This window comes from Pygocentrus nattereri, chromosome 21 (assembly GCF_015220715.1).
Source record: "Pygocentrus nattereri isolate fPygNat1 chromosome 21, fPygNat1.pri, whole genome shotgun sequence".
Taxonomy (NCBI): domain Eukaryota; kingdom Metazoa; phylum Chordata; class Actinopteri; order Characiformes; family Serrasalmidae; genus Pygocentrus; species Pygocentrus nattereri.
In genome coordinates, this window is record NC_051231.1 from 20,360,780 (window position 1) to 20,377,222 (window position 16,443).

The 16,443-nt window shown below is 40.2% G+C and overlaps 1 long non-coding RNA gene across 2 annotated transcripts in view; it reads right to left on the reverse strand.

The window, feature by feature from the left end:
* LOC108425713 overlaps positions 1-15,978 on the reverse strand; it is a 57,023-nt gene extending 41,045 nt beyond the window's left edge. For both annotated transcript variants that reach the window (XR_001857728.1, XR_001857729.1), the window contains exon 1: positions 15,915-15,978. This is a non-coding gene — a long non-coding RNA (uncharacterized LOC108425713). The remainder of the gene's footprint in view (positions 1-15,914) is intronic.
* Between the last annotated feature and the right edge of the window lie 465 nt (positions 15,979-16,443).

Here is a 16,443-nt window from a genome sequence, read left to right on the forward strand (position 1 = left end):
AGCAGAACTACTTCTTGAAACTGCTAAAATACCCAGCAATGGGCAATATGACAAGGTTCCCATTTTCCATTTGTATAACTTAAAAATAAACTCCATGCAGCTACGGAATAATAAGCCTGAGAATGTAATAAGCCTGGGAATTTAAGGGGTTAAGTAAATACTGTGTTCAACATATTTCTATCCCATGGATTCCTCTGAGTAGCACTGAGCTGATGTTATTCCCAGAATGACTTTCTCATATGGGCAGAGAAGACATACAGTTCTGGGTAAAGGGCTGTTTGCATTGTCGTGTGAGGGTGAGTGTGTGTCTTTGCTGTTATTAAGATGAGTAACCTTACACTGACAATACATATCACCAGTCAGCTAAAAGTGTATCAGCTAAAACGCGTCAGAGGCATGGGACCTGGCTTGGGCAGTGACACACACACACAGACACACAGACACACACACACACATACACACACACACACACACACACACACACACACAGACACACACACACTCAAACACATACTTGTTTTAGCAGTAAATGTTTTTGCTTGTATAAGATTATATAGTAGCCCTTCTGTTGTTACAGTAGCCCTTCTGTTATTTCAGACTGGATGGAATATATTCCAATGCCATCATGCATGGTTTGTCCCTCCTCTGATCACTGTCGTTAGGTACTGACCACAGCTGATCAGGACCAAGAAGAACCAAGAAAAAGAACCTCTGTTTTGTTTGAGTTGAGTAGGAGGAAGTTACTCGACATCCAGTCGAGTTTATGTCTACACAGTCCTCAATCTTATTTAGTTGAAGCTTATCGTCTGGCTTGGTCGATATACACAATGGTGTGTCATCAGCATAGCAGTGTAAACTGATAATGGTACCCAGTGGTAGTCTGTATAATGTAAATAATATAGGTCCTAAACAGATGATTCACCACTTGCATTCACAAACTGATAGTAATCAGTCAGGTAAGATCTGAACTAGGAAAGAGCTATTCCTGTTACTCCGACAAGGTTTTCTAGCCTATCTAGTGAGATGGAGTGGTCTATCTTATCAAATGCTGCACTAAGATTAAGTAGAACCAGCAAAGATACATTTCCTTGGTTAGAGAATAAAAAGAGATCATTTACAATTTTCACTGGTGCTCTCTCTGTACAATGAGGAGGCCTAAATCCAGACTGAAGTGTATGGGATCAAGGATAGGTTTCTCAATCAGGTTTAATTATTGCTAATTTGACTGTTTTTGGTATACAACTACACTAAGAGAGGAGTTTATTATGCATAGTAGATGCTTGGTTATTTCTGGCCACATTTCTTGGAGTAAACTTAATATGCAAGTAGAAGATTTTGAGGAGGGAATCATTTTAACTAGTTCAGTTTGTTGAAGTAAGGGAAACGATTCCAGCCTCTCTGCAGTAGTTACAATCTCCTCAAGCTTTGTAAGGCAGCAGGTTTGTAGCACAAAAAATAAAGGGGTCCACTTATTATTGCAACAACACTCTTGACTTAATTTTGACCTTTATTGTAAACATAGATAATTTAGCTATTTAATTTAGCCAGATTATTTCAATTTTATTAAAGAAATTAATAAAATAATTGCTGCTGTGGGCTGATGGCATCTAGGGTTCAGTAGCCGTTTGGTTCTTGGTCAGTTTAGAAATTGGGTGAAGTAATACTTATTATTTTCAATCAGAGAGGTTAGGTAGATTGAGCATGCCTCAGTAAGTGCCCTTCTATAGTCTATAAGGCAATCCTTCCAAGCAGACTGAAATATTTTTAGTTTAGTCAGGTGCCATTTTCACTCTAATTGTCTGACAGTCTGTTTTAAAGCTCAGGTATGATCATTGTACCAGGGGTGAGCTTTTTTTTCCTTATTATTTTTCCTTTTATTGGAGCCACATTATCTAGAATAGAAAGAAAAGTATCCTCTAAGCACTATGTAATAATACCTAATTCAATATGTTCACACAGACAGCTGATAGATCTGGGAGGTTTCTGCTAAAACTACTAGCTGTGGAGGATGTTAGACACTACTTAACATGATAGCGTGGCGATGAACAAATATCACGACTAAAGCATATTTTATATGAGGTAATGATCTGAGACTGCTGTGCTCGTGGGAATAGCTAAATTATCTATGTTTACAATAAAGGTCAAAATTAAGTCAAGAGTGTTGTTGCAATAAAAAGTGGACCCCTTTATTTTTTGTGTGAAACCAACAGTCTAAGATAGATACAAATGCCTTACTAAAGTGGATCCTGTGGTTTGTCAAAGTACATATTAAATTCATCAAGAATTATTATGAAGAGCAATATTAAATTTGAAAAGTCAGCAATTTCCTGTATAAAGACAGAATAGGGTCTTGGTGGCCTATGGATTATAATTAGTAAAAATTAATTATTTTTTGTTCCTCAAGCACTTATATTAGGAAATTAAATTTCCAAGGAAGAGAATTTGTAGCCTGCTGTCTGGTTTATGCCTGAAGCATATATATATATAAAGATATTTAAAAAGCTGATATACCTCCATCTTGCTGATTAAAGAAGGTCTATGTACATAATTGTAGCTCACTGACAACGCTTTGTATGTCTTACTTCAGTACTTTTTAAAATTTTGTATTATTCAGGGAACAGACACAGTCTCAATTGGATGGAATCTATGTGGTATCTCAAGACAGCTAGCAGATTTGACAGTTTAGCCTGTTTGCTGCCTGGCCTTGGCCCTGCTCTGTCAGCAACTGACTGTCCTACACTGATGGCTATCTGAGAGACTATGAGCTATGCTACAGGAAATACCCTTTCATGAGGGGTGGATACCATTCCAACTCAAAGGACCAGGCTTGCTCCCGAAGGTAGATACCGGCATACAGCTTATGGTTACTGGTGCCCTTAACAGTGAAGCTATTTTCACTGGCCATAAAATAGAATCAATTATAACCTATAACCTCTTTCAACATGCATCTCAGAGAGTGTCTAACAGAGTGGGGCAAACCTGTTTGACCTGTGAATGGGAAAGGTGCGGTGCTTGTGTGAGGAAGCTTTAGCATTAGCTTTAGCTTTGCAACTTTGCCACTGAGATGCCACCCAGAGCCTCTCTGTGAGGGCTTTGCTGCTGGAGTTGAAAGTGTGCTAACTCTCCTTGAGGCACCTGAAGCTTCTAACAGCGATTCTGAGACCTACTGACTAGCCCTGCTCTTTTCTTATCACTATCACTTGTAGGTAGTTTGACCAGAGGAGGATGGGTCCCCCCTGGTGAGCCTGGATCCTCCCAAGGTTTCTACCTCAGTTCTGAGGGAATTTTTCCTTACCACTGTTGCCCCTGGCTTGGGGGGGGGTCTTTTCCGAAATTCTGTAAAGCTGCTTTGTGACAACATCCGTTGTAAAAAGCACTATACAAATAAATTTGATTTGATTTGATTTTCTAACTTCCGGATGCACACCTCTAACTGTATATTCTTCTCAGTCAAAAACAAAACTAACTTGTACTTCTAACAAGCGAAGCTGGTAACACTGCTGTCACTTGTGACAGAGAAAGAGGCATAGCTGAACATACTGCACAGCAGCAAAGCAGCAGCTTGCAATCTGCCATATGTTGCAATTCCAATGAGACAAAAAGTGACCTCCAAAAGTTGGTGGTTCAATTTATGTATTATGCAACAACTACGCTGTCGCCAGCACAGCAAAGAGGGCCTGGGTTTGATTCCCCAACCGGGTGACCGGGGTCCTCTCTGTGTGGAGTTTGCATGTTCTCCCCGTGTCTGCGTGGGTTTCCTCCCACAGTCCAAAGACATGCAGTCAGGTCGATTGGACATGCTAAATTGCCCCTAGGTGTGAGTGTGTGAGTGACTGTCTGTGTCTGTCTGTCTGCCCTGCGATGGACTGGCGACCTGTCCAGGGTGTATCCTGCCTTCCGCCCGAAGACTGCTGGGATAGGCTCCAGCACCCCCCGCAACCCTGACGGAGAAGCGGATTAGAAAATGGATGGATGGATGGATGGATGCAACAACTACTTGAAAGTGCAAATTCAGCATGAGTCTAGCCAGATAGAATGAAGAAACAATAAACACTCCCTCCAGCAGTTCACTATTCACTTACCATTTAATACATCCCTAACATTGACATGCACTATTGCTATCAATGTTAGTCACCACTTACTTTTTAAAAAACATTAGTTGCCATTTACATTATGTGAAAATTTCATGATAAGCCGATCAAAATTTTTTGGAATCTTGTTACATTATTATACATTAAAAATTAAGGAACAATTAGATACAAGTTTTTGACAGTAAGAATGTTCTAAACTTAACCCCGAACCTAAACCTAACCTCAACCACAGTAAAAAAAAAAAAAAAGCAAAAAGCACTTTACACAGTCAGACAATATAGGCCACCCCGGTATTTTAGTAATTTGCATAAATCAATATTCTAACATTCCAGTTTTACATTTAATATTAAATAAATTTAACTATAAGATCTTATTGTCCAGCACAACACACAACCATTCACACAAAGGACCTGCATAGAAATACTTGTTCTGTGCACTCCCATCACAGACAAAGAAACATACACATACAAGGGAAGGGGCGAGGAGAGGGGAGGGACGAGAAGAGTTGGGGAGAAGAGAGGGCGTGGGATGGGCGTGAAAGAGGGATGGAGGGAGGGAGCTGTGGCCGCATGCTGAGGGCCCAGGCAACACATCCTGTGTCGCTCTGTACTGCTCATATTTCACATGACCTGAGAGGATGTTGAGCAATCAGCTGGCCCGGCTGAGGTGCAAACACACACGCATACACACTTGTTTTTATACAGCGTCAGGACAAGGGGTCATAAATATACCCTCTTACCTAACACCTGTATGTTAAAACATGTCATATATACATACACAGTACTGTGCAGAAATCGTAGGCACCTAAGAACATTGCTTAAAACTACTTATCTTGGAAGCAACAGTAAAACACCATATGGCATTCAAATGCACAGTATGTCAATAAACACAAATAAAGTAAAAAGAACATAAAGAAATCATTGATATCTTGTGAGCTAGTTTGTGCTATAAATAATTATATATATAAGTCTAACTCTAAACCTAACCCTAATTTTAACCTTAGTAACCAAATAGAAATGTTTTTGACCTTTAAGTTTTAAAAACATAAGAATTTTCCTGCTCTTCATATTATAGGTTAGTCTTGGTTTTTGTCTTAGTTTTCCAAAAGAAATCAGCACATTTTTGTATTGAAAACATACAAAGTAAGCACATATTATCTGCACACATACAAACACTCACTCACACATGTTGTAATGAACTGCTAAGCTGTGCTTTCACTGGTTCTCTGCTATCACTCTAACACTATAATCATTATATGCACAAAAGTCAGCATGAATATTTCCAGTAATGCTCAATGTGACTAGCCTGCCAGCCAGAAGTGTCCTGTTTCACAAATAGCACCGGTAATAGCAGCAGTGAGATGAGAGAAGCAGCAGAACACATGTACACAACCACACACACACACACACACACACACAAACATACACATTGCTGACCTACTGTCCACAAGCCTCCTGGCTGCAACAACTCTAATCAACCCCCAACAGCAAGCAGGAGACGTAGCCTCTTGCGTAATCCTGCAGAGTCTTGCTGAAATCTGTGCTTCTGAAGACATCCCATGATTACAGATTAGATTAGGTCACCTTCAGGTTAAGAGATCTGTGTGTGTCATTGGAAAATGCATTCATTGTACAGGTCTTTCCATGCTGCAATCAAGTGTATGCACATTGCACAAGTCAGAGTTTGTGAATGTGGACAGTCTGTTGTAGGAGCTTGTGCCGGTCCACCACAGACGCTTGATTGTTTCTCTCCGAGAGGCTTTATGCTGCTGGCACAAACCCGTACTGAAGTAAGACATACAAAGCGGTGACCTCATCAAACAGCTATTCTGCCCTTCAGGCTACAGCACAATGTTGTTGATACCACTAAAAATGCCACCAAACACAATGGCGGCGTAAAATGTGTGTGATGCAACAATTACAGACATTACAGTACATTCCGCATACGGCCTGGTCTTCGGTGCCATTGTCTACATTGCTCTGGTCTGATGTTTAATGAGGGCTATTTTTCTCTATGGCAAAAAACAACAACAAAAAACTACAGATGACAGAAAGATAAAAGAAAAAAAAGTGATGCATTAAATTGACTTCAAAAGTATTCATTGTTTCCATATAAATACAATATATTACACCAACACATTTAGCTTATCCATGGTCTACGCTGTCATAGCAACTGCCACAAGATTCTACAAGCCATATACAATACATATAATTGTAGTGTACAACTGAAGTATTGTCTAAACACATAAACTCTTCAAATTGAACTGCTACAATAATTCCTCAATACAAATGTTGAATTTCTAGTTTAAAATGTTACGCTACTAAAGCTGCCCTGTTTTGTTGCAGCTGAAACAGCATATTTGAAATGACAATGACATATTTGAAATGACAAAAAAACATTAGAGCCTTCTATGAATCAGGCCTATGCAGAGACATTTTGAAAGGAAGGAGCTCAAGGGGGAAAAAGAAAAATCAGCATGTGAATGAAACTTAATTCAATTTACCACATATGGTAGACACTGTCATCCAGAGTGATGATCTAATCAGGTTTCAAAGGAAAGTAAATGTAGGAGTCATTTTTGGAGTAAATGTGTAGTTTTAGGAGTCTTTCTCGAAGCAATCTGAAGCAATACCATTTCTGCCAGTGCTGGGAAATGAACTCTAGCCTTGTTAAACACTACACTATCTGACTACTAAAGAGATACAAGTTACTTTTGGCAGGTTAGCTCATTATTTGCTCCCCTTACTCCAACATTATGAATGGTTGTTGTTCAATATAAAAACATCATTATGTGAATGCTTTTGTAAAGAGATATTATCAGTGCTTTATCAATAGAATCGTGATGCATGCATGTGTGACAGGTCTGATTTGACTGAAGTGAAATCTAGAAGCAGTGCACCAAAGCAATGTAGCTTGTGGAACACAAGCTGCCCTGTAGAATATAATAATGCAATAATTTCCCAATATTTTAAAAGCAGACAGAAATATTTAAAAATAAAATTTTGCACTTAACTTGGTCAAACGTAATAAAACCTAATAATGTAATAACTTGGCCAATAACGTAATACAATGTCTTAACTGATAATAAAATATTTTACTGATTATGTAGCACTTTATTACATAAATTGGAATTTATTATTTTTTTTGGGTTGACCAACGTCTTATTAACCAACGTCTTATTAACGTCTTATTGCATCATTGCAGAGATTGGCAAATACCACTCTTGGCCCTTTGGTTGTATTTGGTGATATTTGATTAATTTACTGTTTTCTCCATCATATGGACATTATATATATATATATATATATATATATATATATATATATATATATATATATATATATATATATATATATATAGTGTGTGTGTGTGTGTGTGTGTGTGTGTGTGTGTGTGTCTGTGTACATATAATAAATTCCCAATAATGTAATATCATTACATTATGAGTTAAGACATTGTATTACATTATTGGGTTTAAATACATTTTGACCAAATTTGTATTACATTTTTGGGGTTCTTACATTATTGGGAAGTTATGACAATATTGGGTTCTACGTGGCCCCCCATAGCACTATTCCCCAGGCAAGGTTAAGCTGACTGTGCCACACAGGTACAGATCTTGAATAATAGTGGAGGCTACATATATATAGTCCATACAACCAAAAGGGCACTTGCACAGTTTGAGAGCAAAAGGATAAATTATGCAGCCTCTGGGGACTATCTGCTTTAAATGTACATATTTCAGCAGTTGTGCACTACAATTTGTCATGAGGTCAACTAACATTATTGCATTAAATCATTAAAGCTTGCCAAAACAGTTACAAAAAGAAATGCATTTGAGGGTGGAGCATTGGCAGGTCAATGATTTCCAAAGGTAAGTAAACAAACACAATTATGTTAATGTACTAGATTTTATTCATGTGAAAATTATGTACACATTGGAATCAAGACACATTATGATCACTTTTTTTTTTCAGTGTTGTCTGCAACAGGGCATGCAAGCAAAGTGCTGAATCTCAGCAGATCTAGCCAAGGGAGCAGGAACAAGACAATAACACGGAAGTGAGAGCATCCCAGTGAAATGAAACGAACCCAACCGCAGAGCAGAGAGCAGGGGGAATAGGGGGATGGGGGAGGAGATATGTCTAAACAGGCTGTCATTGTGTGGCCTTCACTCATGGGACCACAGCAGAGTGACCCGCTCTTGGGCAATACTTGCTCGATGGGCCAGAACAAAGCTGCCTTTGTAGGGCCCTCCATAGACTCTGTCTCTGTGTGTTATTACAGAGGGTGCATGATGTCCGCTGAGCACTTCGTAAAAGGAAGTGAGGTGGTCTTCAGGTTACAACAAAAAACAGAAATGACTAAGGCAGCCGCTCTCATTCGAGGGTCCTAACAACAATGGATGTAATGGCTGGCCCACCTGCCCCTTTTCCCTTTTCATTTCTCTCTGACTAAGGAGAGAAAAATAAATCTTAGATAGTCCGTCAGATGGGACTCACTGTGTGTTAGAACTGAGAAAGCACTAACATCAGCTAGCTATAAATGCTAGAAGTCGACAGCCAAGGGACAAAGAAGACTGAAAATATTATCCTGATAAAATAACCCCAAACAAAACTAATTAAATTATGACCACCAATCTTAATGGGGGAAGTGGTGGGCTGGAGGTTAGGGAAATAGCCTTGTGACTGGAAGGTCACTGTTTTGATCCCCTTGGCCGACAGTATGTGACTGAAGAGCCCTTGAGCAAGGCACCCAACTGCTCCCCGTGCGCCATGGATAGGACTGCCCACCACTCCAAGTAAGTGTCCTCACTGCCCCCTAGTGTTTGTGCGCACTAGTGTGCATGTTTGTTGGTGTTTCACTGCACGGATGGGTTAAATGCGGAGGTCTAATTCCTCTGTGTGCAAACAGAGTTGGGTAATGGTTCTGTGATCTATATTCTAATGTGATAAATTAATAAAAACCTTTTGTTACCAATTTGCATATGTGACATGTACGTGTTTTGCTATGGTTATGGACAGACATAATTGTGTACAGCAGTGTCAGATTTAATGTCTGGTAGACAAATTGATGCGCTACATCAGAAATGAGGGGTTTTAAGGAAAGTGGCAAGACAACTTGAAATGGTTTGTGAGTAGTTTCAACATGAAGTATGCTAGCTAGTGCTATAGCTGATTTAGCTAACATTTTCAGCTAATCTAGCATGCGAACTTGTATGAGTGCCTTGTGAAAGTCTCTGCTAACAAGTAAAAAAAGCTTACATGCCATCAATTAGCACTGTTCAGTCTACTCGATTAAATCATTAAGCGCTTGCCTCAAATTGTGCCAAGTTGTTAAGTAATCTGAAACAGACTGGAACATTTTTTTGACATTACACAACATGCTGTTATCTATAAAAATGACAAAATTCAGACTCCAAGGTGGCTGCTACTTATGTTTTTAGCTGTTAGTCACACAATATTGACAATTCTTTATATAATAGTGATACGATGTCAGAAACTACGTAAGCAAATCTATTAAGATTACAGCTTGATTTGAGGAAAATCTGTGATGCTTTGCATGTTGTTAGCTTATTTTGCTTATTAGCTAAATTAGCTTTAAGAACCATTCCTTCAGTCTAGAGCTGGGAGACCAGACTCTGTGGTGTGGGATGGCTGGCTTCTGTGAAACCAGTCAAACTGAGCATAAATGTACATTTGGCTGATCATTGTGGTGACACAGACAAGTCTCTATTGTGGACTAAGCAGACAGACATTAGCAAACAACCCTGTTGTCTAATGATAGGTCACACGCTTTCTTATCGCAATACTGTCATCATATTGCCACAGAGATTGCAATACTCTCACAACCCTAAATCATGACTGGACTGTTCTGTCAGCACAGCACGCAAATCGAGCTGCTTTGTCAAAGAGCTCTGAATGGCATTTCAACTATCTAAAAACAGAAAAAAATATAGGAGTACAAACAGTTTAAGATTTAAAAAACAGAGTGAACAGAGGAAAACATCCTTTCATTGAAAAAAGGGAAAGGCATTTGTTGTTATCTAAGCATATCTCTCTGAAGTTTACAGAGACAGAGAGTGGAACAAAATAATATGTTGGGCAAGTCTGCGTTGCGCTCTGGGAACTAGGAAGTCCAACATGTCCAAGGGGTCAAAGTTTAGAGTACTGAACACTGCCCCCCCCCCCAACACCCCCCCCCCACACACACACAGACACACCACCCCTTTGGACATAGTGAGCTGAACAAGCAGCTGAACTTCTCTCTCTCTCCATGGGAAAACAGAGTTCCTTTATTAATAGCATGGCTAGGAATGTGTAAATACTGGCCTCTTCATACAGCACAAACACACATGCTTAGATGTACAGCCACTGGCACACATCGTGTTGCCTTCTAGAGGAAATTGTAAATGGGTATATGACACTTGCATGTGATATTCAATACAGGGTTTGTCTAGTTGCAGGATTTCCCTTAGCGAAGCAAAGCCTTTTAGTCATGTAAAGTGAAGCAGGCCTCATTCAGTAGGGAAGAAACTAGATCTCTCCTAAATGCACATGTAGCCTGAGAAATCCATTATCCACAATGGTTCATCCGGTCAATAGCCTCTACCCACTCTTCCATTTATGCACTATAGGCTCTTCGAGGTCATTGAGGAAAAAGGAAACCTTTCCTGGAACCAGCCCAAAACGGGTAATTGACCGATGGAAAGCTTGAGAAGAATGAATGAGGTGAGAGAAGAAGGAGGATCTCAATTTGAATCTGTATCCAGTCACAACAAAAGATATGCTCTCCCAAGACGAACCCTATCACACATACAAATCACTCGATAAAAAAAAGCATCTTTAGCACATTTGGGCTGCCCTCTCAAAGGAAATTAAGCATAGCCAACTGTTTCACCAATGTGGCTGAACCCACCAAAGCCTACATTTAGTTTGTGTTTGAAAAAGGTTCAGGTCGACATATAATATTTACAGAACTAGTTCTTATAAGATCAGTCCATAAAAAATACCACTTTAATGGTATTGCTAAGACAGCAACTTTGCGTTACTGCCAAGTCAGCAGTCTTTTTAAATATAAGCATTTATACATTAGAAATAGTTTATATAGTCACTGCTATAAAATTGCTATAAATGACTTTAACTTAAAGATTCTACTTACACTCTTTACACTTTGTTAAACTTAGAGTTTTGTCTGTATTCAACAGAATGTATAATTCAGTTAAGTGTGACTTTAAGAGCTAGGCCTTCAGTTTGGTCCATAAATCTGAAACACAAAAAAAAAATACCTGTACAATAATGCTTATTTCTGGTAGTGCCCCCTTGTGATTCCAGTTGTATGCTAGCACTAAGCAAACAGCAATTTAACTTTTTTCTGGCTTTTCTATATTAAACACAGACATTTGTAGCTTATATAGATGTCCCTTTTCATCTGAAGCTTGTAACTGACATATTAATACAGATTTGACCATATAGTAGTTTTACAGTGTTTCCTTCAGAGCTCTGGCATAGACTTACCGCTGTTTTCATTTCTTCATTGTTCATCTGACTGAAACGTTGGTCAGGCTACCTTAAAGTCAGGTCAAGTCAAATTTATTTGTATAGCACTTTTTACAGCTGATGTTTTCACAAAGCAGCTTCACAGAATTCCAGTAAAGACAAAGTAAACTCTGAACTAGTCATATATGTAGGACTTCCAAAATGACTTCTCAGAAAAGTAGTTCCATACATTGGAAATCAAGATGTGATTTCACTGTCACTTTAAATTGTGAATACACTAGGCTTATGTCCTTAGCTCCTTATGTCCTAACCAATGAGAGCTCTGGCTTGGCTGTATATACATAGATAGCACTGGAAAAGCAATGCAACATGAGAAATAAAAATGAAATTAAAAAATACTAAAGGTTGCAGGCAATTTTTCTGATGTCATGTTTTGTATTTCAGGGCCTCTGTGTCTGCTAGGCTTTTTTCTGAAAGGTATAATGACAAACAACTGAAAACTTCATTCCAATTTCTTTAAATGATATAAGTAAACTGAATATATCAGAGTTTAAGTGGATGGCTTTGCTCCAGCGAACCCATTTTAGCACCTTACTGGCACTATTTTCACTGCTATTTTTACAATCTGACCCTTTCCCAATATCAGTCTAATCAAGGAGTGAATTCAGTTTGTTTTTCAAAAGTCAAAGTTCAGCCTATTTGGTTGTCACAAACAATTTTGTTTTGTAGCACACATATCCTGTCCTGGCTCTATGTAAATGCCACACATGTGATTTTTCAAGATTATCATCTCTGCATAGCTAAAAGGTCTTTTCCTGTGGTAGGTTTCATTTTGAGTCACATCGGACAGCTACTATGCATGCGTCTTTGTAAGCACCGTGTGATTGAGAATGCCTGGTGGGTGATGTGTGTACTCAACTGAAAACATGAGTGTGCGTCTATGTGCAAATGTGTGGGCGCTCATGTTGACTTGACAGAGGACAAGGAAAGTGCTACATTCTACACAACTCTAACATTCTTAGACCTCTAGGCCCCTATATGACCGTTCTCCGAATGTAGTCATGGAGACATCCATGTCTCCCTGCATGCTTCAGTAATGACTCACCCTCCTGGCCCTTCATGGGCCAGCCATCATAGGAAGGAAATCACAATCTTAGACCAGTGCAAATAAATCACAGTGCTGCATGCACGGTTTATGCAAGCTCTCTTTTCAATACCTTTCATATTCATGGCCATGTAAACAGTTTTCATGCCAAAAGAGCCCCGGGCCACAGATAAAGAGCAATTTTGAGATTATCTAGGAAAAAAATCTATGCAATAAAACAGCTTCTGACTGCAAAGGATATTGGCTAAAGTCAAGAGTGACCCTAAAATTAAAAAAAAAGGAAGTCAAATGTATGATTAACCCTAAATGATTATGACATTGCGATTCATGGAATGACTAATGATTTCATGCGAGCTAGCGCAACAACCCACATTATTCTCCTCTGCAGCAACTTTTTCCAGTGAGTGCAACGACGACAGCGCAACTCGCCTGATTTAGCCATGTTAGTCTCAAGAGGGGAATACCAGTCTCTGGAGAAACTTCTTTCTCTCTTTCTGTGCCTTTCAATCTCTCTGTAATAACATGTTCACAAGAACAAGGGAAACCCTGACTTGCCTCTCTCAAGTTCCTTTTTCTGGAAACCACAGGAGAGCTGAAAAGAACCATGAATGAGAGCCAAGAACTTCCTCTTTAGCTTCAGGTGAACTTCTCCTGCCACTGCCTGCCCACATGAAAGAAGTGAACTGCTGCCTAATCGCCTTGTGGCCTGACTTAACTTTTCCAGTGAAGCCATTTGCAATAGGTGTTGCATAGGATGTGTCACTGAGATTGCAAAAAGTAATGGTGAAGCTGCTTGTTTCTTCTATGCCAAAGCTGCTTGCGCACTACTGCATTCTTGGAACTCTTGTGAGTTTGGACAAACTTTACATAAACTAGGAAAAATTCCATTTAACATAAAGGGACATTTGGGCGGCATGGTGGCGTGGTGGGTAGCGCTGTCGCCTCACAGCAAGGAAGGCCTGGGTTTGGGTCCTTTCTGTGTGGAGTTTGCATGTTCTCCCCGTGTCTGCGTCAGTTTCCTCCCACAGTCCAAAGACATACAGTCTGGCCAATTGGACAAGCTACATTGCCCCTAGGTGTGGGTGATTGTGTATGTCTGTCTGCCCTGCGATGGACTGGCAACCTGTCCAGGGTGTATCCTGCCTTCCGCCCAATGACTGCTGGGATGGGCTCCAGCACCCCCACGCAACCCTGAGGGAGAAGCGGCTTAGAAAATGAATGGATGCATAAAGGGACATTTATGGAGTATTTTTAGCGCAGCTACATCAAGTTTACAGTTGAACAAGTCTATAGTTTGCCCTGACAATGTTGCTGTTGCCACCTAAAATGACAACAAACTTGTGGCCATGCTAATGTTAGCTTCATTACACAAAAAACTACACCAGATTTATCCAAACTGTGCGACCATTTTCAAATAAAGAAAAATCCCATTTGAAATGAAAAGCAGAACTAAAGTTACAAAGTTTTTACAAAGAACTAAAGTTTTTGGCAAATCTGTGTTAGTGAATGATTAACACATGGACAGGTCAGCTCAGTTCTGGCCTCCATTAACTTTTACAGTCAAATCCTTGCAAAAGATGTAAGAAGTATCATTGAGATTGCATGTATTAAATATTCTTCTTGTTGTTTCTTCCGCCCTATGTATGTGTGTGTAATTGTAATTGTAAATGTATGTGTAATTTGGTATATTGTTTCCGTTCAACCCAAGTAAAAAATATCAGTGATCTTTTTAGAATAGCTAGATAACGTGAAGTTTTTAGTTCAAAATGTACTGGAATATTGTTTTAGCTAAGTCAGCTCAACTAAGCTGAGATCTATAAAGCTTGCCCAACCTCGCTTTCTAAAACTTAATTGTGTGCAAAGCATGGACAGTTCAGTTGCCTTCTGGCCTGCCGTAACTTTTCTAGTGAAACACTAGTAAAAGATGTTGCATACAATGCATCACTGAGATTGCACAGTTTTCTTGTTGTTTCATCTGCCCTAAGACTGCTTGGGTAATATATTCTTGGCATCAGTGACTCCTATGAGGTAAAAATTTATGTTGTAAACGCCGGATGCTGGTGTGATAAGCTAGCATTCTCAGGAGGAACATTATCAAGCTCCCTGGAGACTCAACTCCTATTGAAACAACGCTTGCACTCCCTGATCAGACTTCCCCTTTTGAGCCATGGCCTTGCCAGGCTGATCTCAGAATAGGGATCTGTGGTTGCTATATGTCAACACCTGACTCACATCCTGCAATTCCCATGCAATCTCTGTCTCAAAGCCCTTGCTGCTGTTATTCCTCGTGCACACACACAACATGATTGACCCGCCTTCATCCATCTGAGAGCGGGGTGTGCGGGCTTGGTGTGCGGAGGTAAATGCTCTGTGGTTGGTCATCGTTGCACTCTGATTGCAGATCGTTACGGCATAGTAAAAGCCCAGGCCCTGCTCCCTATTGCAATGCCAGACGGTGCTATTGCCTGGAATTGCATGTGATCGCATACAGTACAGCGCTATCTGGCTGTTGTGTCATCAGACGGAATCCACGCACGTGCTCCCTCGTTCACAAAAGCACTAAAAAGGTCTTCTCAGACTAACATACTGTACAGTCAGTGGTTTGTACAGCCAGAGGGACATTGCAGCAGAGCGTGCAAAGAATCCATCTACATTAACCCCTCAGATTCTAGGCCTAATATTCAATCGTGCATCTTAATAGCTTAAAGGAATAGCTCAGCCAAACATGTGGCTAATGTGGCTAATGATGAAAGGAAGTTAGTAGATACTAGTTAGAATGATTTCAATGGTGGCTATATGATTTCATTCACTCTTAGCCACATAAACATGTTTGACTGAGGCCTATTGTTCATTAAACACTATGAATTTTACAGCGCCAACAATTAAACTAATATGTATGTTGTGTAGTTATGAGAGTGAACTGGAGTGTTAAGGTTGTGCCTCACTGTACAAGTTAAAATGAACCCTGAAAACCTCCCTTTATTTTCCACCACTATTGTCTCTCCACAGTCACTCTCTTTGTGTGCTGATGTCCCTGTCTACCTTGCAACTTGTTACAGCTGTGTCCAGCCCCTACCCGGTCTACAGTACAGCCACTAGCAGCTCTAGAGTTTCAGAGAGCAGCTCCAGACAGGCGGTTGTGCAACTCCTCCCAGCCCACCCCTTCCCCTGCATAGCCCCTGGGGCCAGAGGCCGCGTATGTACATGGCATTACCTCACCTCCGCTAGCAGAAAGCTTCACATTCCTCAAAGAGTTTGATTTACAGGCAGCTCAGCCTGAGAGAGAGAGATAGGGTTGAGTGAGAGACATATATAAGGTATATGGTACAAGAGGAGACAGAGGAAGAAATAAGGTGGAGTGAAAGGGACAGAGAAATTAGACACTAAGAGAGCAAAGTGAGAGGTAATATAAGAGAAACAGAAAGAGAGAGAGTGAGTAAGAGCAAGAGAGAGAGTGCGAGAACACACCTGAGAGTGGCAGTGAGAAGGGTAGGGTTACGCAATAGCCTGGGGATTGCTCAACCCTCTCCCTTACTCGTCAGCCAACAGGAACTGTGTCGACACACGCAGGCAGGCATGGAAAAAAAACACCCAAAGCACGGAGGCCTGCAGCCATGGCAACTACCTGTACACAAAGCAGCAGTTGCATATTCAAATGATGCCATGCAACACTCTCCACTCCCTCAGATGATCAATGGGGAATGAATCCAAAGGTGTTGATCCTGAGCTCCACCTCTGTGATACTGAG